General features: G+C 42.9%; 1 protein-coding gene across 3 annotated transcripts in view; it reads left to right on the top strand.

Moving 5' to 3' along the window:
- The window catches only part of RELL1 (RELT like 1), a 52,976-nt gene that overhangs the window by 5,381 nt on the left and 27,906 nt on the right, over window positions 1-19,689 (top strand). The window contains exon 1 of one of the 3 annotated variants that reach the window (XM_039541337.1): window positions 9,018-9,038. The exons of the other annotated variants lie outside the window; for them this stretch is intronic. The gene's annotated coding sequence lies outside the window, so the exon portion shown is untranslated. Of the gene's footprint in view, window positions 1-9,017; window positions 9,039-19,689 lie in introns of those variants that run through there. 3 annotated transcript variants of the gene reach the window in all.

A 19,689-nucleotide genomic window follows, 5' to 3' on the forward strand; every position in this document is an offset into this window, starting at 1 on the left:
TCCCCCGGAGCTCTGGGACGGCGGCTGGTGGGTCTCCATCCTGGAGCTGTGCTGAGTGGAAGCAGGAGGAGGAGTCTGGGGGCAGAGTGTGGTCGGGGTCATGCCTGGCTGTTTGGGGATGATACCCACCATCTGTGCTCTCAAGCCTTAGTGGGCAGTTGGGCCTGACTCAAATTTAGTTCTGTTGAATTTGAAGACAGTTATGCTGGTGAATTCTTGGGGCTGATTTTTTATATGCCACCCCATCTACCTGGGCTGGAAGGCTCGCTCCCAGCTGCAGATGAACCCTGTGGGTCTGAAAGATCATAGTGTAGACAAAGCCTTGGCGTGCACACTATTAGCGTCATATCCAGGTGTTGGCAAAGTTGACTCTTATCTGTCAATCCCAAATTTTCATTAAAACAGGTTCATCTTCTGGAGTTACTAACTTGTGTTGACTCAGGTCTTCTGTCTAGGGACTTAATTATTTTTTTCTGATGTGTGTGGGGGGAGGAGGTTGTAAGAAAAGGAGGGAATTCTCCCCACCCACACAGCCTTTCTTCTCTCAGTTTTCATTCACGTTTATGTAAAATACTACTGAGTAAGACTTACGTTAACCTTTGTCACCTCTCTGCGTTGGTATATGAGATACAGGTTTGTGCATGCTATAGTTGCTGTACAGTTTGTGCTATAGCTTCATGAAGAGAAACTGGCATTGATACAGATTTAATTAGAAGACTGGAATTGTGGGCATGTATAGACATTTAATGTATGTACAGTAAATGTCTATTCAGGTTTAGTTCTGTTGGGCTTGAAGATAATTATGCTGTGAATTTTTGGGGTGGCGTACCTGTGTGGGAGGAGAGTTTAGTAACATATTCTTTTTAAAAATCAGTTAGGGCCAAGTATCATCAGATGGGCAGGACCTTGTTTCTGAAAACTGGACTTGTAAAACTTTGGGACAGGTAACTCGTAAGAGATTGGGAGAGTCAGATTCACTTCCTTTCTGGGTTTATGATGAAATTCTTCCCTTCCCCTTTTTCAAAAAGACAGCTGCTCAGCTACACTTCTTCACATCTGGGATCCACTGGATGGCAATCTCGGGGAAGTGTGGAGAGAATCACCATTGTGCTTAAATTTCAGTTTTCAGCCGAGTATCAGAAATGATAGTGACAACTATCCTCTATAGTTAAGGCCCTACCAAAGTCACGGTCCATTTTGGACAATTTCACGGTCACAGGATTTTTAAAATAGTCAGTTTCAAGGTTTCAAATGTTTACATCTGAAATTTCAGGGTATTGTAACCCTGGGGGTCCCAATCCAAAAGGGGGTCATGGGAAAGGCTACTGTAGGGGGGTCGTGGGATCGCTACCTTTACTTCTGCGCTGCTGCTGGCGGGGGCGCTGCCTTCAGAGCTGGGCAACTGGAGAACAGCAGCTGCTGGCTGGGCTCCAAGCTCTAAAGCCAGCATCACGGTCAGCAGCAGCACAAAGTAAGGATTGCAGGGTATGGGGGAGCGGGTTACCCTACGTTTGGGTTTTCCTGGCAGGCTCTCTCCTGGGTTGGGGTGAGGGGTGCTGACAGCTGGGTCTGCAGCCTCTCTGCCCTGGTTGGGGGTGAGGGGCCGATAGCTGGGGCTCCAGCCTTTCCGCCTGGGTTGTGGCCTGTCCCAGCCAGCTGCCACGGAGCTTCCTACAGCTGGGGGAGGTTCCCAGAGGTGGGTCTGACCCAGCTCCTGGAGTGGCTCCTGTGAGGGAAAAGGAAGCCTTGTCCCTCCCCAGTCTGGGCTGCGATTAGCAGCTGGAGTCTGGCCCATAGTAGGAGCCCATGGCTAGGGTGCCCCCAGCCCTGCCCCTCCTCTACAATAGCCAGATTTCACGGGGGTGATCAGATTTCATGGTCCATGATGATTGTGAATTTGCTAGGGCCCTATCTGTAGTGTAAGGGCTGGTCTAAAGTTGTCATAGCTACACATGTCAGGGGTGTGAAAAATTCACACCCCCTGAGAGACATAGCTATGCCAATGTAGTGAGTGCCTGCACTGAACTGCTGCAGCTGTGGTACTGTAGCATTTTAAACGTAGACATACCCTAAAACAGATTGTTGAAATATAGGGCTTGTCTATGTACAGAAGCTGTGCGGGTTTAACCAAAATAGGTTTTAAAACTGATCTTAATTAAGCCTGTGAAAATCGCTCTGTGGTGACACAATGATTTAAAATTGTTTGCCACCATAGCTTGTATCTGTAGCTTTACCATTGAAAGCTTGAGTGACATGAATTAGTTTTAAATCTTCAGTGTGTCTAAAGAGGGTTTTGGACAAGTTTTGCTAAATCAGTTTAAAATACCACCCTTTGTTAATCCAGTACAGTTTTGCATGTAGACTTTGTATAAACTGGTGTTCAAGAAAAAACTCAGACTAAATTACAATTTTGAATAATTAGTCCCTGTCCCAAAACATTTACAACTGATCTTTTTGTTTGTGTTTGTACAGGACCTAGTGCAACGGGGTTCTGTTCAGTGAGTGGGGCTTCTAGTCACTGCTACAATAGATATGATAGGTAAATAACAAAACTTGGGTTCTTCCTGATTCTTGTCCTCAAGTTTCATTTTCAACCACGTGATTCAGTGAATTAAGTTTTTGGTACCCTTTCACTCTTTTTTTTTAAGGAAAAAGTTTTTTCCTTACCCAGGAGGGGAGAAGCTCCTTCAAGTGATTGCTTCTTGATCCTTTTCTAACTGTTTCTGGGGTTACCAAGAAAGTGGAACAGGGCAGGAGCACTGTTGTGATTGTTCTCAGGGAGGCTGTCTTGCTTGGATGGAGGGCAGAATTAGGGGTCTGGGTTTCCTGCTACTGCTCTATTTGTGAGACACTTTCTAACTGCTCTGGCACCTAATGCCACCTTGTTGACTCGAGAGACAAAAGGATAGGTGCATTTTTAGATATATAAATACATACAATTTTTTTTTGTCCCTTTCTGTGTAGTTTGGAATTTGAGTGTTCACTCTTCTCCACAATATTTCTTTCAGTGTTGATGTTTCAGAGTCGTGTTCTGTATGTGCAGACCACCATGGTTTTTCAACCTATACTGAAAATAGATTCCAATAAAATGTGCCACTATCTTTTTTCAAATGGTGGTGAGTCAGCATTAGAGATCTGAGACGACTTCAGTTTAAATGAAATTCTCTTACTTAGGTGCAGGGGCGGCTCTAGAAATTCCGCTGCCCAAAGCAGGGCGGCGCACTGCGCCGCTCGCGCCGCCCTTCCCCGGTCCCGCGGCCGGGGCAGACGTGCCTGCGGACAGTCCCGTGGTCCCGCGGCTCCTGTGGAGCATCGCAGGCATGCCTGCGGGAGCTCCGTCTGAGCCACGGGAGCTCAAGCGGAGCCGCGGGAAGAGGGGACCCTCCGCAGTCATGCCTGTGGCAGGTCCGCTCCTCCAGGGGCTCCGGTGGACCTCCCGCAGGCATAACTGCGGAAGGTCCACCGGAGCCAAATGCCGCCCTGCCAGGACAATGCTGCCCCACGCGCCTGCTTGGCGCGCTGGGGTTTGGAGCCGGCCCTGCTTAGGTGGGAGTCTTAGTATTTGTTTTCCTTCTCATGGCCCAGTTGTTGTTCCCTTTCAAGTTATTAAGGAAGGATATTACATAGTCGCAATGTTTTCCAAGTTCTTAATTTTAAACTGCTAACACAGGACATAAATTAAAATCAATGCTAATGATGTGGCACCCATGAGCAAGAGGAAGGAGGGAGGGGGGGAAATGTAAAATGTTAACTCACAGCCAAAAGTAAAGTTTGAATCTTAAATAACTATAGTGTTTTAAAAGGCTACAAACTAAGTTTTTGGAAGCAGCCTTTCTAATAAACAACTTAAAGGGGATGAAATCTTATGTCTGCAGTTAAATATTTGAGATAACATAAAAGAAACTGCATTATATTTTCTTTGCTTGATAAGCCTTACGGAGGAAGTGAACAAAAACCTGAGTATTTAGTTCACCAGCTCTAACTTGGGCTGTTTGGCTGACTGAGGCTACGGCTGTGCTTCAGCAGCAGGAATTCTGCAGCTGTGCTGCTGTAGTGTATATATGCTTTCTACAGTGACAGAAGGAGTTTATCTATCACTGTAGTAAATCTATCCCCTTGAGGGGCTGTAGCTAGGCAGACAGAAGAATCCTTCCATTGACCTAGCGGTGTCTATACTGGGGCATAAATTGGCTTAAGTACGTCTAATGAATTTTTCACACCCTTGAGTAATGTTGCTAAGTTTTAATTGTAGACCAGGCTCTACATATTTGTACTGGAAAAAAACGGGAAACACAGCTCATGTTCATCCACTTCTTAGAATCTGTAGAATCATTCTAGGGACTTTGAAGTAGTCAGTGATGTGTGGGCTATACATTGATGCATAGCTAGTTATGATTGCTTCTAACAGAACATAGACCTTGCTTGGAAGGCAGCAGCTGGAGGCTATTTTTCTTTCACAGGCGTCCTGCAGTAAAGCCCTGGTTGGAAAATTTGGGCAAACACTTTTACCACTATTGCACTGATTTCAGAAATAAGTAGGGCTTGGGGAAGAAACTGAACTAGGTAGAGACTTTGCATCTGATATCTAAGTTAGTCTATGGCCACTCTTGCTGGTGGCTGCTCTGATACTTTTTCATAAAAAAATACGGTAATTAACTTTAGGAAAAACAAACAAATATGCGCATATACATGTCAAAATCATAGTAATTTATATAATTAACTAGTAAGTCTTCTGTGAAAAGTGATATTTGTATGTTAATATACCGGTAACTTTTCACAGCCTCCCAGCTAGATAGGACAAGGGACTGACCTCTGCTGGTGGCCCCAGCCACCTACACCAAGGTGTCTTATTTAGGAGAAGGGGCTGCTGCTTTGCTTCCCCCTCCCCAATCACCAACCAGGAGGCTGTTGTGGTTGCAAGAAAAGTTGCTCGTGGCCACATTTGAAAACCAGTACTTCCTCTGATAAGAGGTGCTGAATTTGGCTGAACTGTATCAATACTTTTATCAATCATCAGGCCTGCAGGAGGGGACCTGTATGAAGAATTATCAGCAGGCTGCAGTTTGATCATCTTTAGTTTTAATGCTAATTACGTCAGACTATCAAGAGGCAGTTTTCTTAAATAATATCTTGTAAAATTTTACCAAACAACTTTATTTCCATGCTTTTAAACAAGCAGTGTGGCAGTACAAATCTCTGAACTATACAGAGAGACAAACTTCAGGTGTACTCAGCTTAATCAGTTGTAAATATTGATCGTTGCAACAAAGAACCCTGAAAGGACACACCAGAAGATCCATTGAATTAAAACTATACACAGTTTGAAAAGCAGACATCAAATAGAATTCTTTGCCAATGAATGAAAGAACATTAAAGCATTGTTTAAAGGATATTTTATGTTTAGTAAATAACAAACAAGCTGATGGCAAGTGCTTTAAGTAATCAGACTTGCATTACAGTGATAGATTTATCAAGTTTACAGTATGAGAGACTTGGAAAAATATAGAAAATATAGTATTTAATCCAGTATTTCCAGATTCCACTGGCCGTGGTTCGCTGCTCCAGGCCAATGGGGGCTGCTGGAAGCGGTGCAGGCCGAGGGATGTACTGGCCGCTGCTTCTAGCAGCTCCTATTGGCCTGGAGCAGTGAACCGCGGTCAGTGGTAGCCACAATTGGCCGGATCTGTGGACGGGGCAGGTAAACAAATCTGCCAGGCCCGCCAGGGGTTTCCCCTACACAAGCGATGGCCCCAGTTTGAGAAATACTGATTTAATCTCTGGTTTTGTATAGTCCTTTTTTTTTTTTAACACAGATTTGATCTTTGTTGCAAAGAGGGTTTATTCTGTGAGAATCTGAATCCATAGTTAAACAGCTTCAACGTACAGTAACTCCTCACTTAAAGTTGTCTCGGTTAACGTTTCGTTGTTACGTTGCTGATCAATTGGGGAACATGCTCGTTTAAAGTTGTGCAATGCTCCCTTCTAACGTCATTTAGCAGCTGCCTGCTTTGTCCACCGCTGGCAGGAAGAGCAGCCCATTGCAGCTAGCTGGTTGGAGCTTGTAAGCAGGGTGGACTGGCAGCCCCCCTATCAGCTCCCCCTATGAGCTCCCCGCTCCCCTAAGTTCCCTGTGCTGCAGCCACCCAGCAGGCTAGCAATTGCCGAGCAATTCAGCTGTCCCCCCACACACTGCCATGCTGCTCCTGCCCTCTGCCTTGGACCTGCTCCCAGAGACTCCTGCTTGCTGTGCAGGAGGGTAAGGGGGGAGGGGGGGGCTAATGTCAGGGTGTCCCCCTCCCCCCTGCTTCTGCCCCCCTGTCATAGGTTTATTCCCCACTTTGAGCTTTAGCGTCCACAAGATGGGGACCTGCATGGACTCCTCTAAACTTAACTCCTAGTTTAGATCTGGTTATGCTGCCACCAGCTAGAAATTCCAGTGTCTAGCACACTCCCTGTTCCCCCAAAACTTTCCCTGGGGAACACAGATCCAAACTTCTTGGATCTTAACACAAAGGGAAATAGCCCATTCCCCCACTTCCCCCTCCCTTAGCCGTCGGGAGAGATCACCTTGATTCAAACTCCTTGAATCAAACAAAGAGGGATTCACTTCCCCCCCTCCTCTTCCCCTGAGATTCCAAACAAGGGAAGAAATCAATCAGGTTCTAAAAAGAAAAGATTTTATTAAAAGAAAAAAAAGAAAGTAATACTATCTCTGTGACACCAGGATGAAAAATATTACAGGGTCTAACTTAAAACCTAGAGGGACTCCCCCCCCCCCCTTTTCTCAGAATAATCAAAAATAACAGCAAACAGAAATAAAGAGATTTCTCCAGCAAACACACATTTGCAAATACAGAAATTAATTATAAGACTAATCCGCCTTTCTAATACTCACTATACTGAATAGAAGAGAATACTTCAGGAAGCTTGGAGAACCTGGAAATACGTCTGACCCCTCTTAGATCCAAAGAGAGAACAAAACCCAAACAAAGAACACAGGCAAAGACTTCCCTCCACAGAGATTTGAAATTATCTTGTCCCTTGATTGGTCCTCTGGTCAGGTGTCCGTCAGGTTACTGAGCTTGTTAACCCTTTACAGGTAAAAGAGACCTTAACCCTTAACTATCTGTTTATGACACCCCCACTTACCCCTTCTCCATATAGAGCAAGGAGGGGACATGGACGGAGAGAGCCTGGGGCAGCAGCTGCTGTCTCAACTTCCTGATCCACTTAAAAAGACAATGCACTTAAGAGTGGGTCAGCTTACTTAAAGGGGCAGTGTGCACCTCTTTCTGTCCCACACACAAGGTGTGTGTCTGTCTCTATCTGCTGTGCTGTCTCCCCTCCCTTGTGTTCGTGCTGCCTTGTGTGAGAGGCTACATTAACAACGTGTTAATCCTTGAGGGCTCAGCCGAGTGCTAGTTCATCATTTAGCAGCAAGGCATTTCCTGGGAAATATCCCTCCCTCTTCCACCCTCTACTTCACCATCTCAACCAAGCTTCACAATCATCATAGCTGTGAACAGTATTAAATTGTTTGTTTAAAATGTATACTGTGTATATCTATATAATATATAGTTTTTTTGTCTGGTGAAAAACATTTCCCTGGAACCTAACCCCCCCATTTACATTAATTCTTATGGGGAAATTGGATTCGCTTAACATCGTTTCGCTTAAAGTTGCATTTTTCAGTAACATAACTACAGCATTGAGTGAGGAGTTACTTACTGTATGCATCAACTTGACCAGTAATTCTCATTCTATTTTATTAGAGGGTTGCAAATCCTCCATTCAAACAAATGTAGGCTGGTGGGTCGTTGATGGGACAGCCTGGTGCTCAAGAGTACAGAGAACACAGTTATGGTGCCAAATATGAAATCTGTTACAAATACATAATACTAAACAAGTGTTCTGTGAGAAAGAAACTTGATCAACTTGAAAAACTAAATTGGGTAATGTGACTTAATAGCCCTTCTTGGGCATACAAAGGGACACATTTCAGGAACTTAAAAAAAACTCTCTTCTAAGACATTAGAATGCTTTCTCTTTGAAGGTTTTGTAGTTCTGGATGTAAGCAGTCAGGGTGAGCTCTACCCTGACATCTGGTGGTGAATTATGGCGAGTGTGGAAAAGAATTTCAGAGGCTGATCGTGTTTGCATAGGCACACCCACCCCGCCTAGCATAGCCCACGGCAGCCTAAAATGGTGACTTTCACAGCTTTGGGATCCCCAATTTCTTTGTTATTGGGGCAGGAGGAATAAAGTGTTGTCACCCTGATTAAGTAAATGAGGAACTATGAAACTGTTTTATGATAAAGGGTTTCTCCATCAACTAAATAGCACTTGCTAGACAAGGGATGTGGGTTCCAAAACCCAGTGAATGGAGAGAGGCTGGGGACAGGTATCCGTACCTGGTGGTGTGGGCGCCTTGTGTGAGCCAGAAGCACCAATTGCACCTACTCCTCTCTCCACTGTTGAATATCAGAGCTGATTTTTGATTCCTTTAAGAATCTAGATACAGGTTACTGAGCTGAACTCACTTTGGGCTAATGGTGCACCAGCACTGGGGCTCCCCTACTATAAGCTGAAATCACTAAGAGCTGAAATCACTAAAGAGCTAAAATTACTGAGCTGAGAGCACTGAGTGCTGTGCTAACTAGGGGGGAGCCTGAAGCTATACTGCGGAGCAGAGCAGCTGGCAGAGCAGAGTGGAGCAGTTTGTGGGGACACAGAGCGAGCAGAGCCGAGCAGTTTGTGGGGACGGCTGGAGCGGATCACAGGACGGCTGGTGGAGCAGAGCAGCTGGCAGAGTGGAGCAGTTGTGGGACGGTTGGAGCGTCCCACCGAGCGAGCGGAGCCGAGCAGTTTGCGGGGACGGCTGGAGCGGATCATGGGATGGCTGGTGGAAGCTGGCAAAGCGGAGCGGAGCAGTTTGTGAGGACAGCTGGAGGAGTGGAGTGGCTGGTAGATCGGAGCAGTTCGTGGAGAAGACGGAAGCAGAACCCCACAGAGCAGCAGGGCATTTGGCCCTGGACCACGTAAGGTGCCCCTTTCTACCCAGGCTGCGGGGGCGGAGGGGGGAGAAAACCTTTGCAGATAGACTCTCCAACTCTGGGGCTGCACTGACCCGGGACAGAGACTTTTGGGTTGCGGGACTTTTGGGACTGTGGGTGATCTTTGGGTTGCTGGACTCTAGGGACATTTGGGGTATTGGACTTTGGAGTCTTGGGGTGATTTTGGGGTTGCTGGACTCAAGAGCCCAGGGAAAAGGACACGGCCCAATTTCCTGCGGTGGGTCTTTGCTCATGGTTTGGTCTATGAACTCTAGTTGAGGTGTTTTCCCAATTTAATGCTTGTTGTTTATCTCATGTTATTAAACATTTTCTGCTACACCGAGACTCTGTGCTTGCGAGAGGGGAAGTATTGCCTCTTTGAGGCGCCCAGGGGTGTGTGTAAGATTTTCCCAGGTCACTGGGTGGGAGCTCGAGCTGGTTTTCAATTACGTTGTAGGGAAGGAACCCCTATGTATTGAACCCGGCCCTTGCTGCTATCAATTCGGTCTGGCAGAAGGGTTACATGTACAGAAGCTGAATGTTCCCAGGTATGTTGGAGTGAGTTGGACTGAATGAGAAGCCTGAGTTGTGAATTTTCTTGATGTCTCTGGAAGTTCCAGAGTTAAATTTTACATATCGAAATAAAAATAACTCCTTTGTTCTAATTTCTGTATAGCTATGAGCATTTACATCTTATGACAATGTGCTGAAGACTTTGAGGGGAGAAATTTTGACATTGTGTAAAGATATTTGATGGATGAATGACTGATCCTAGAAGTGACAGGTTTCAGAGTAGCAGCCGTGATAGTCTGTATCTGCAAAAGAACAGGAGTATTTGTGGCACCTTAGAGACTAACAAATTTATCTGAGCATAAGCTTTCTGAGCATAAGATATCCGATGAAGTGGGCTGTAGCCCACAAAAGCTTATGCTCAAATAAATTTGTTAGTCTCTAAGGTGCCACAAGTACTCCTGTTCTTTTTGCTGGTACTAGAAGCTGGGTTGCTCTTCACGTGTATGGTACAAAACAATAAAAAAATTTGAGCAGGTTATTTTGTTTCTCGTTCTTCAATATTCTTGTTTATGCTGTATGTTTTGTCTGCTCTGTCCTAAATATCTTTGTGACATTGTAAACATAGGAACTAACCCAGTGAAAGATGTCATCTACATCACTGAACAAATTATATTTAAAAACAAGTATCAGCTTAATTTTTTTACTCTTAACATGCAAAATATGTGGTGAGTTAGTGATGCCAGTAGATCTGGAGGTCCTAAAGCGAAGTGCTAATTCAGACTTATGGAAATCCCTTCGACTGGCTCCAGGTGTTTCAGTTAGGCTCTCCCAACTAAAGCAAATGTAATTTTATGGAGTATTTGGTTTTGATATCTGAGTGTGGCTGGAAAAAAAAACTGTGTATACTTGCATTTTATAACGGCTAGTATATTGGAGCACAGGTTATCTATACACTGTAAATGGAAAAAGGATATGTTGACCCCCCACCCCCGATAAGTTAGTAATGACTTTAGAATTGAGGCCAGGTCTAAAATAAAACTTTTGCCAGTAGGGCAGTGTTTGATTGGACATGTGACATTTCTATACTGGCAGAAATCCTAGTATGTACACAGTTACCCTTGCAGAAGCACTCTTTTGCTGGTATAGCTTATTTTGTTCAGGGAACTTACATAAACTAGACCAGAAGAAGCACTCTTGCTGTTATAAGCTGCATATACACTAGGAATGTTTGCTGGTGTAGCTAAATTGGTCCTACAAATAATAGCTAAGACTTATTCTGCTCTCAGAAATTTCACTTGCACTGGTTTAAATATACTGATTTAGAAACTTATTTAGTTGGTGAAGTGTCTGTAAGCAGATCCCAAATCCTTATCCTTAAAAACATCTTGCGTGACTTACATTATGCATTTCAAAAGTCCAACCAAACTCAGTACGTTTTGTCATTTGCATAGTTACTCCGATGGGTGCAGAATTGTTTGCAGGATCAAGCTCTATGATTACTGTAAGATTAAACAGCTTCTTCAAAACGCTTTGTTTTCAAACAGCGCTAGTACAATGAAACACTACAATACATGTCTGTCTTTGGGGAGAGAATAAGAGAACAAATAAACCACACGTGACAGATGTTAGTTACATCGCTTAATGCATTACAGGAGGGCACTCAATAGTATGGCGATGAAGCTGGTATAGGAACTTATATGGACTAGTATTTCTCTGTGCATTTGTGACTGTCTTCAATGTTTTCCCTGTATAGAAAATCACTTTCTCCTGCTGATTTTCTTTTTTAATGAAGTCACAAATTGATGGGAAGTTCTTCCATAATTGTCACATTGACTATATTTCAAGTTGATGTTAATGTTTAAATGGTTCAGTGTAGTCTTGAGCTCATTTAGCTTTAGTTTCTTTTTACCTTTTTGCTCTCCTTATTTTTAAAGGGACACTGTCAGTGTATCTTGACCTTTTGGGTCATGCTTCAAAGCCCAGTTTCTCTCCTAGGCATTTACAATAGGGAAAAGTAAGGAGAAGGAATAAGCTGCATGGGGTGGTTGTGGGTGAGGGGAAAATTATAGTTGTGGAGAGAGGTCATTTTCTTGGACATTGGTTCTAGTTATTTTGTGTTAATACATGGTTTCTACTTTAAATTGGATTCTATGGTATTGTCCTCTGAATCCTGAAATATAATACCCAGTTTTTACAGTGCTTTTATCAGTTGATCTCAAAGAACTTTACAAAGGCAGTATTCTCCTCGTAGCAGAGTCAGGAATAGAACCCAGGTGTTTTGAGACACAGTCCAGTGCTGTATCCATTAGGCAGCACTACATATCGTGTATTTGTTGTTTGTAGATTGTGCTGTATAATGATATTATGTCAGAATGCATTCATGTTAAAATAAATACTTGATTTTTTTTTTTTGTTTAGCTGTTGTCTTGCTTATAGTCCTGGGTTTTATGTATGCTTCTGCTTGCAAAATTTTTTCGATTTGGTTTCCCCCCCTTCCTCCCTACTACCTTATGGTGTATAAAGAGAACCTGAGAGTGAATTTAATGCTTGCCTTTTTACCTCTGTAATATTATTAATGTTAAGACTGGTGTTCCCTGACAGCTGTAGGATTTCTTGGATTTCAGAGAATGGGTAATGTAAGATCTGCTGCTTTAATTGAAAAGGTGGGGTGTTGAATCTTTAACTAACACTTTCTGTTCAAAATATTGATTACCACTGAAATTATATGGATGTTAACAAAAACCAACATCATCCCACCAAAGGAGTAAATTCTTTATTTCAAAATCCTTTCTGATTATCTCAGTTTTCAGACTCCTGGGGTGTCATAATTTCGTCATTTTCCATGGTCCAACCGGGATAAAGAAGACCTGACTTTTAGAGTGCAAAAGGTAACTTTTTGTTGGCACCTATTTCAGGCTTTCTTTATACATCGCAAAGAAGAAAACTAAGGCACAAGTCCAATTTTTTCCCCCTGGGTGGGTCATGTTGTTCAGGGGGAAGGAAGCAAACACCATTGTTGATGACCTGCAATACTGTAACCTGCATATGGAATGTCAGTAAAGCGGGGGATATGTTAATACAGAAACTAGACTACTAACTGTTCTTGGTGCTGGGTTGGAAACTTAGGTTAAACAAAACTCTGACTTGGGTTCCATAAGTAATATGGATGAATTGGTGTGTGTTTTACCGATGAGCTAATTAGTAAAATTGGTGGTGGTGGGGAACTCCTTGTTAAGAAAAAAGAATTATAAATATTTTTAATTGTATTCTTGAAGGGACTAAATAGTCTTTTTTTACTTACACTCACTCACTCTGTAGTATTTCACAGTTACATACTGAAGTTTTTATAAATCCTGTGGTAGCCAGCCTTTTTCTTCCTTCCTAGTTTTAGCACTTCTTGTTAAACTACTATCCAAAGAGATTGCCTCCTCAAATCCTTCCCTTGACAGTGTCAATGTTTTTGATGTGTATAGTCATATCCACTAGTTAATGCCAACTGAGCCCTATTTAATAAGGTAGTGTCCTTTAAACATTATGATGTTAACCTGTTGTTAGAGCTTGCTGATTAGTATGTAACTTGGTGTTCACTCATAATCCTAAGGGCTTGTCTACACTACAAAATCAGGTCGATTTAAGTTAGGTTGACCTAAAGCCATTGCAGCATATATACTGATTTAGAAACTTATTTAGTTGGTGAAGTGTCTGTAAGTATCTGTTGTTGTCCACTCTACCCTCCTTTTGCCAGTGGTGTGCATCCTCACCAGGAGCACTTACACTGACTGAAGTGGAGCATTGTGGGGCACTGACAGCAGTGCAGGACTTACAGCTGGAGCACTCCTATCCTGGGTGTGACAGCTTGAGCTGGAGAGGAAATGTGAAATAAGAGCTGCCAAGAAACTGACAAGAATATCAATTTCACTGCTTGTAGGCTTTCTGCTATGAAATTGAGCCCTGCACCAGGCTCACAGCTCGAGCTGTCAACACCAGGGTTGGGGGGTGAGGAAGCTCCAGCTTTGAGCCTGGCTGACATCTCAGGCTGTCAGCACCGGGCAGGAGGGGCTCCAGCTGTCAGCCCTGCGGCGGGCTGACAGCCAACAGGCAATGTAAGTAACGCAGTGTCTACATGAACACTGTGTTACGCTAACTACAGAGACCTAAGTGCTACATCTCTTGCATAGGTGGAATTCCATCAGTGTGATGGGTGACTTACATCATCGGTAGCACCATTGTAGTGTAGACACTGACAGAGGTCAACATAAACTGCCTTACATCTACCTAACTGTAGTGTAGGCCAGGCCTAAATATTACTTCTACAGCACAAACTATGGGTGTTTCCTTTTCCACTGCTTACCCCAGTTATGTAAACAAATATCTATAGAGTGTCTAAAACGTGTGAAATACCCATGAGGTGCTGATCTATTATTTTCATGATGAGTAGCTGAGACAGTTCTGGTAAAACTCCCCCGGCTGGACATTCACCAGGCAGCTGTGTTTGGGCTTTACACTCTACACCTGTGAGATTTTTTTTAATTTTTATTATTTTTTTTAAAGTTTCCTGACACTGAGCATAGTCCAGGTATTGCCTCAGGCTTTGAGTTTCTTGGTACGCTGTGGGGATGCAGATCTGTATTTAGCACCCTCTCTTTAGAGCTCAGCCCCCGTTGGCCTCAGAACTAGTGCCAGATTCATCAGACTCGTCAGTGGCTTAGCGCACTCTTTCCCGGAGTTCTACCGTGTAGGCTCTCTGGCTTATACAGTTCACCTCTTCAGGGACACAAGATAGTGGAAGCAAACCATGGGCTTTGCAAATGATTCCAAAACCAATTATTCTTTACTTCAGCTAGAACAAGAAACATACAGATCCAGACAAACCAATAAACATCTGTGTGCCATTCCCTAGCTCAGTTTCCTCACCACTGTTCAGCATTCTTTGGCATTTGGCTCAGTGGCTTCTAAAGAGTCCAGGAGCCTTCTTCTCCAACTTCCTCCTGCAGTTGGCTCCACCTCTGGAACATGGCATATTTCTGGTCTCCTCTATTTCTCTCCAAAAAGGCTGAAAGAACTTTTCTTTTATAACCTCCAGTCACCTTTGTCAGGTGACCCCAATCAGCCTTATCAGATAATGGGGATCCCCCTCCAGGTGATCTGTAGCTTAGTTACCTCTCTCTTGGGGTTCAGACTTGAAAAACTGGTTTGCCCTGGTAGCCAACTCTTTGTCCACTTATGCTTCCATCAAGGTTTTAGGTGCTCCATTGTTAGCCCTGTGTCACTGTGTGGCAGATAAAGGCCTTGGCTACACTTGAGAGTTACAGCGCTGGTGGTGGCTTCATAGCACTGTAACTCCCTGTCCACACTGGCAAGGAACATACAGCGCTGTATCTCCCTGGCTACAGCGCTGCTTGTACTCCACCTCGACGAGAAGAATAAAGAGAATAGCGCTGCTGCTGCTGCAGCGCTGGGGTGCCAGTGTAAACAGGGAATAATCTTAGTATGCTGTAACTTACCTCCGGAAGCTTCCCATAATCCTTTTAAGTAAAGATAACTCTTTTTGTTTTGTTGTGATGTCTCTCTTTATTTTGTTGTGAACGCCGGGCTCCTGAAGCTGCTTATCAAAAAAACAAACACAGCTAGTGTTTGCTGTGAATGAGCAGAGGCAGCGGGGTTCCCTTTGGAACGCCCACAGCTAGTGTTTGCTTGAAGAGAGGGGAAGGGAGGGGGCTTGAGGAAAGAAGCAGCAAGGTGCGTGGGAGGGAGGGGGGTTCCGTTTCGGGGAGGCTGCTTATCTGGTCTGTGAGGAAAAAAAACAAACAGCTGTTGTTTGCTTTCAGTGAGTGAGAGAGGGGTGGGGGAGGGGGTTGGAACTTGCAAGGCAGCTGCTGACAGTGTGTTGGCTCCAAAAATCCACTCTCTCTCTCTCCCCCACGCTCCCTGTCACACTCCGCCCCACCCCCCTTTTTTGAAAAGCACGTTGCAGCCACTTGAACGCCGGGATAACTGCCTATAATGCACCGCTCCTAATGCCGCTGCAGATGCTGCAAATGTGGCCACGACAGTGCGCTGGCAGCTGTCAGTGTGGACAGACTGCAGCGCTTTCCCTACTCAGCTGTACGAAGACAGGTTTAACTCCCAGCGCTGTACAGCTGCAAGTATAGCCATGCCCAAAGACTATAGAATTCAGACAAGCCCCATATTCAAAATGCAGTTTGACAGAGTCCCAATATCAAACAGACTTCATAATCTGTACATATACAGATTCCCCAAATCACCATGGTATCATTTGCAATTTAAGTATGTTTGATTTTTTCATATCTGTATTTGGTACATTTTATAATAAAAAGGACAGTTCCCCAGTTTAAAAGTGTTATGCTCCTGATCATTTTCCACTGCCAAATAATAGATTAGACCTTCTAGTATACTGCTGTGATTAATTAGCGAGTATTGTAGATAATGGAAACTAGCATTTTATGAAAAGTTTTGTAACTAACTACTGTTAATTCAGTTCATTCAGAGTACTTGTAATGTGCATTTTAAAAGCAGATAAACTAAACAAACTGAACAAAAAGGTTAGCTTTTTGGTGGGTGGGTGTGGAGGGCTTGGAGGTTTTGTCTAATTCATTTGCTGTCTCATTTTATTCCCTGGTGCTTATTGGAATTGCATGTTTAGAGTGCTCTTATATATATATACATATAGTTCAATTGTCATGCCTAGGCATAACCAAAAAGTTCTGTACAAAAGTACTGTATCACATTTCCTTGAAGAAACAACGAAGTCCTCACTAAATTGGTGACAACTCAAAATTGAGTATTTTCAGCAGGTGGGGGCAGAGGTGCTTGAACAATTTTTATAGTGGGGATGCTGAAAGCCATTTATTCAAACTGTAAATCCTGCATATAATGAAAACCACTTCAAGCCATGGGGTGCGGCAGCACCCCCAGCACCCGTAGTTCAGCACATCTGGGTAGGGGAGAAAAATAAACCGAAAACTAACTAATAGAGTCCAAAATAAATGTCCTGTGGTTTTATTTTAAAATTTGGTGTATGTACCCCACCTGCATATCTGCTTTTCTTTCACTCAGTCCCTCCATGTTTGCTTTTATTCTTTGTTGCTAATATACAGAAAACTCAAGTCTTCATTCTCATCTAAAGGAAGTGCTTCTTGCTTCTCTTCTGCTAATGATTTAATTTTAACAGCTGTACTTTAGAAAAGGAATACCATTATCAGCCATCTTTAAGCAAATCTTTTTTTTTTTTTTTAAATGTACTACCTGTCTCATGAACTGAAGTTTTTAGGAATGTTGCTCTGGAAAAGCACTGCTCAGTGATTCTCCATCTCCAGTATGTAAAGTGATAGTCAGAATGATTATGACTTAGGGAAAATAAAACTAAGTAATAATCAGCATGGATTTATTTATCTAGAACAAATTCTGTCAAATCAACCTAATAGCTTTCTTTGACAGGGTAACAAACCTTGTGGATAAGGGAGAAGTGGTAGATGTGGTATATCTTGACTTTAGTAAGGCTTTTGATACTGTCTCACATGACCTCATAAACAAACTAGGGAAGTACAATCTAAAGGGAGCTACTATAAAGTGGGCGCATAACTGGTTGGAAAACTATTCCCAGAGAATAGTTACCAGTGGTTCACAGTAAAGCTGGAAGGGCATATTGAGTGGGGAGTGCAGGAATCAGTTTTGTGGTTCTGTTCTGTTCAATATCTTCATCTATAATTTAGATAATGGTATAGAGAGTACACTTATAAAATTTGCAGATATCAAGCTGGGGCGGGGGGAGGGTTACAAGTGTTTTGGAGGATAGGAATAAAATTCAAAATCTGGACAAACTGGAGAAATGGTCTGAAGTAAATAGGATGAAATTCAATAAGGACAAATGCAAAGTACTCCATTTAGGAAGGAACAATCAGTTGCACACATACAAAATGGGAAATGACTGCCTAGGAAGGAGTACTGCAGAAAGAGATCTGGGGGTTGTAGTGGATCACAAGCTAACTGAGTCAACAGTGTAATACTGTTGCCAAAAAAGCAAACATTCTGGGATGTATTAGCAAGAGTTGTAAGCAAAACATGAGTTAATTCTTTTGCTCTACTCTGTGCTGATTAGGTCTTAACTGGAGTATTGTGTCCAGTTCTGGGTGCCACATTTCAGGAAAAATGCGAACAAATTGGAGAAAGTCTATAGAAGAGCAACAAAAATGATTAAAGGTCTAAAAAACATGCTCTATGAGGGAAGATTGAAAAACTTGGGTTTGTCTGGAAAAGAGGTGACTGAGAGGGGACATAAGTACATAAAAAGTTGTTACAAGGAGGAAGGAGAAAAATTCTCAACTTCTGGGGACAGGAGAAGCAGCAAGGGCTTAAATTGCAGCAAGAGTGGTGTAGGCTGGACATTAGGAAAATATTCCTATTTGTCAGGGTGATTAAGCACTGGAATAAATTGCCTGGAAAGGTTGTGGAATCTCCATCCTTGGTGATTTTTAATAGCAGGTTAGACCAACACCTGTCAGGGATGGACTAGATAATATTTAGTCCTGCCATGAGTGCAGGCGACTGGACTAGACAACCTCTCGAGGTTCCTTCCCAGACCCATAGGCGTATGCAGCACATTTCATTAGGGTGTGCACCCAGGGAATTTTATTTATTTGTTTAAAGGTGAACATTTATTGAATACTCAATCATGAAGGACATTATATTTATTCATCAAACTAACTAAAGAAACTACACCTTAACTAAACTTAATTTTTTTTAAATTAACAACTAAACTTTACTTAAAAATGAGACACAAAATACCAAATATTTACTGTGGTGATAACCAGATGTTTACAAAGATACAGTCAATTTTCATGATCTCTATCTTTAACCAGATAATGAGCTAACCCAAATTGACCAAAACAGATTAAGGTTTCTTCATCTTCGTTTCCTAGACAATGAGACATTGCTCACCAGGTGTTACGGACTTAAATTCCTCAATCACATCATTGTAATTAACTGACGAAGCCAATTCTTGTTCAATGTACAAAATCATGAGTGAGTCGACGCGCTGTTGGGACATTGTACTTCTTAGTTTGTTATTTACATGTGCTAGTTTCGAAAAGGCTCTTTCACATGAACAGCTTGTAACAGGTAAGATTGCAAAGCATTGAATAGATTTGAAAAGGCCTGGAACATGGAAGACTGATCCGATTCCTTTAGCCAATAAAGCCACTCTCTGGTGGTGTTTGTAGTGCTGACTTCAGGAACAGATCAGTCATAACCCCGAAGCAATCCGACTTCAGCTTCCAACTCATCCAAGGACACTTTAAATTTGTTGGCAATGATTCTCATATCGTCCCTGCCAATGTCTAAGCCAGGGGTCAGCAATCTTTCAGAAGTGGTGTGCTGAGTCTTCATCTATTCACTCTGATTTAAGGTTTCGTGTGCCAGTAATACATTTTAATGTTTTTAGAAGGTCTCTTTCTATAAGCCTATAATACATAACTAAACTATTGTTGTTGTATACAAAGTAAATAAGGTTTTTAAAATGTTTAAGAAGCTTCATTTAAAATTTAAATTTAAAATGCAGAGCCCCCTGGACTGGTAGCCAGGACCCGGGCAGTGTGAGTGCCACTGAAAATCAGCTCGTGTGGTGCCTTTGGCACGTGTGCCATAGGTTGCCTACCCCTGGTCTAAACTCAGCAGTTTTCCCATTGCAGTCACAATTTTACAAGTCTCCTGTTCAAATGGCTGGTCAATGCTGGTAATCATTGAATCTAGGAGTGGGTAAAATGAAGGTATTCTCTCATGCTCCTCTTTAGTATCAAAGTGATGCTGGGACTCAAACGCGTCATCAGTACTAGCGGACGCTTTCCTCTTTTAACTGGAGGGAATCAATATATAATTCTCTACACACATTTTCACACTTTCATTGAAAATAGATAGAAAATATTCTGGGCCACTTCTCATTGAAGCCAAAGAGTTACGCAAGCTTTTCATCCCTGTCATTGCAGTAAGTAAGTTGAGATCTGGAGCTTGAAGAGCCTTACTGACTTTTACCACCATCGGGAGAATAGGGTGCATCATGTGAAGGGCAAAGATGAACTTGAATGAATTTAGTTCATGGATAAGGCCC

Source organism: Mauremys reevesii, linkage group 5, assembly GCF_016161935.1.
Source record: "Mauremys reevesii isolate NIE-2019 linkage group 5, ASM1616193v1, whole genome shotgun sequence".
Classification (NCBI taxonomy): domain Eukaryota; kingdom Metazoa; phylum Chordata; order Testudines; family Geoemydidae; genus Mauremys; species Mauremys reevesii.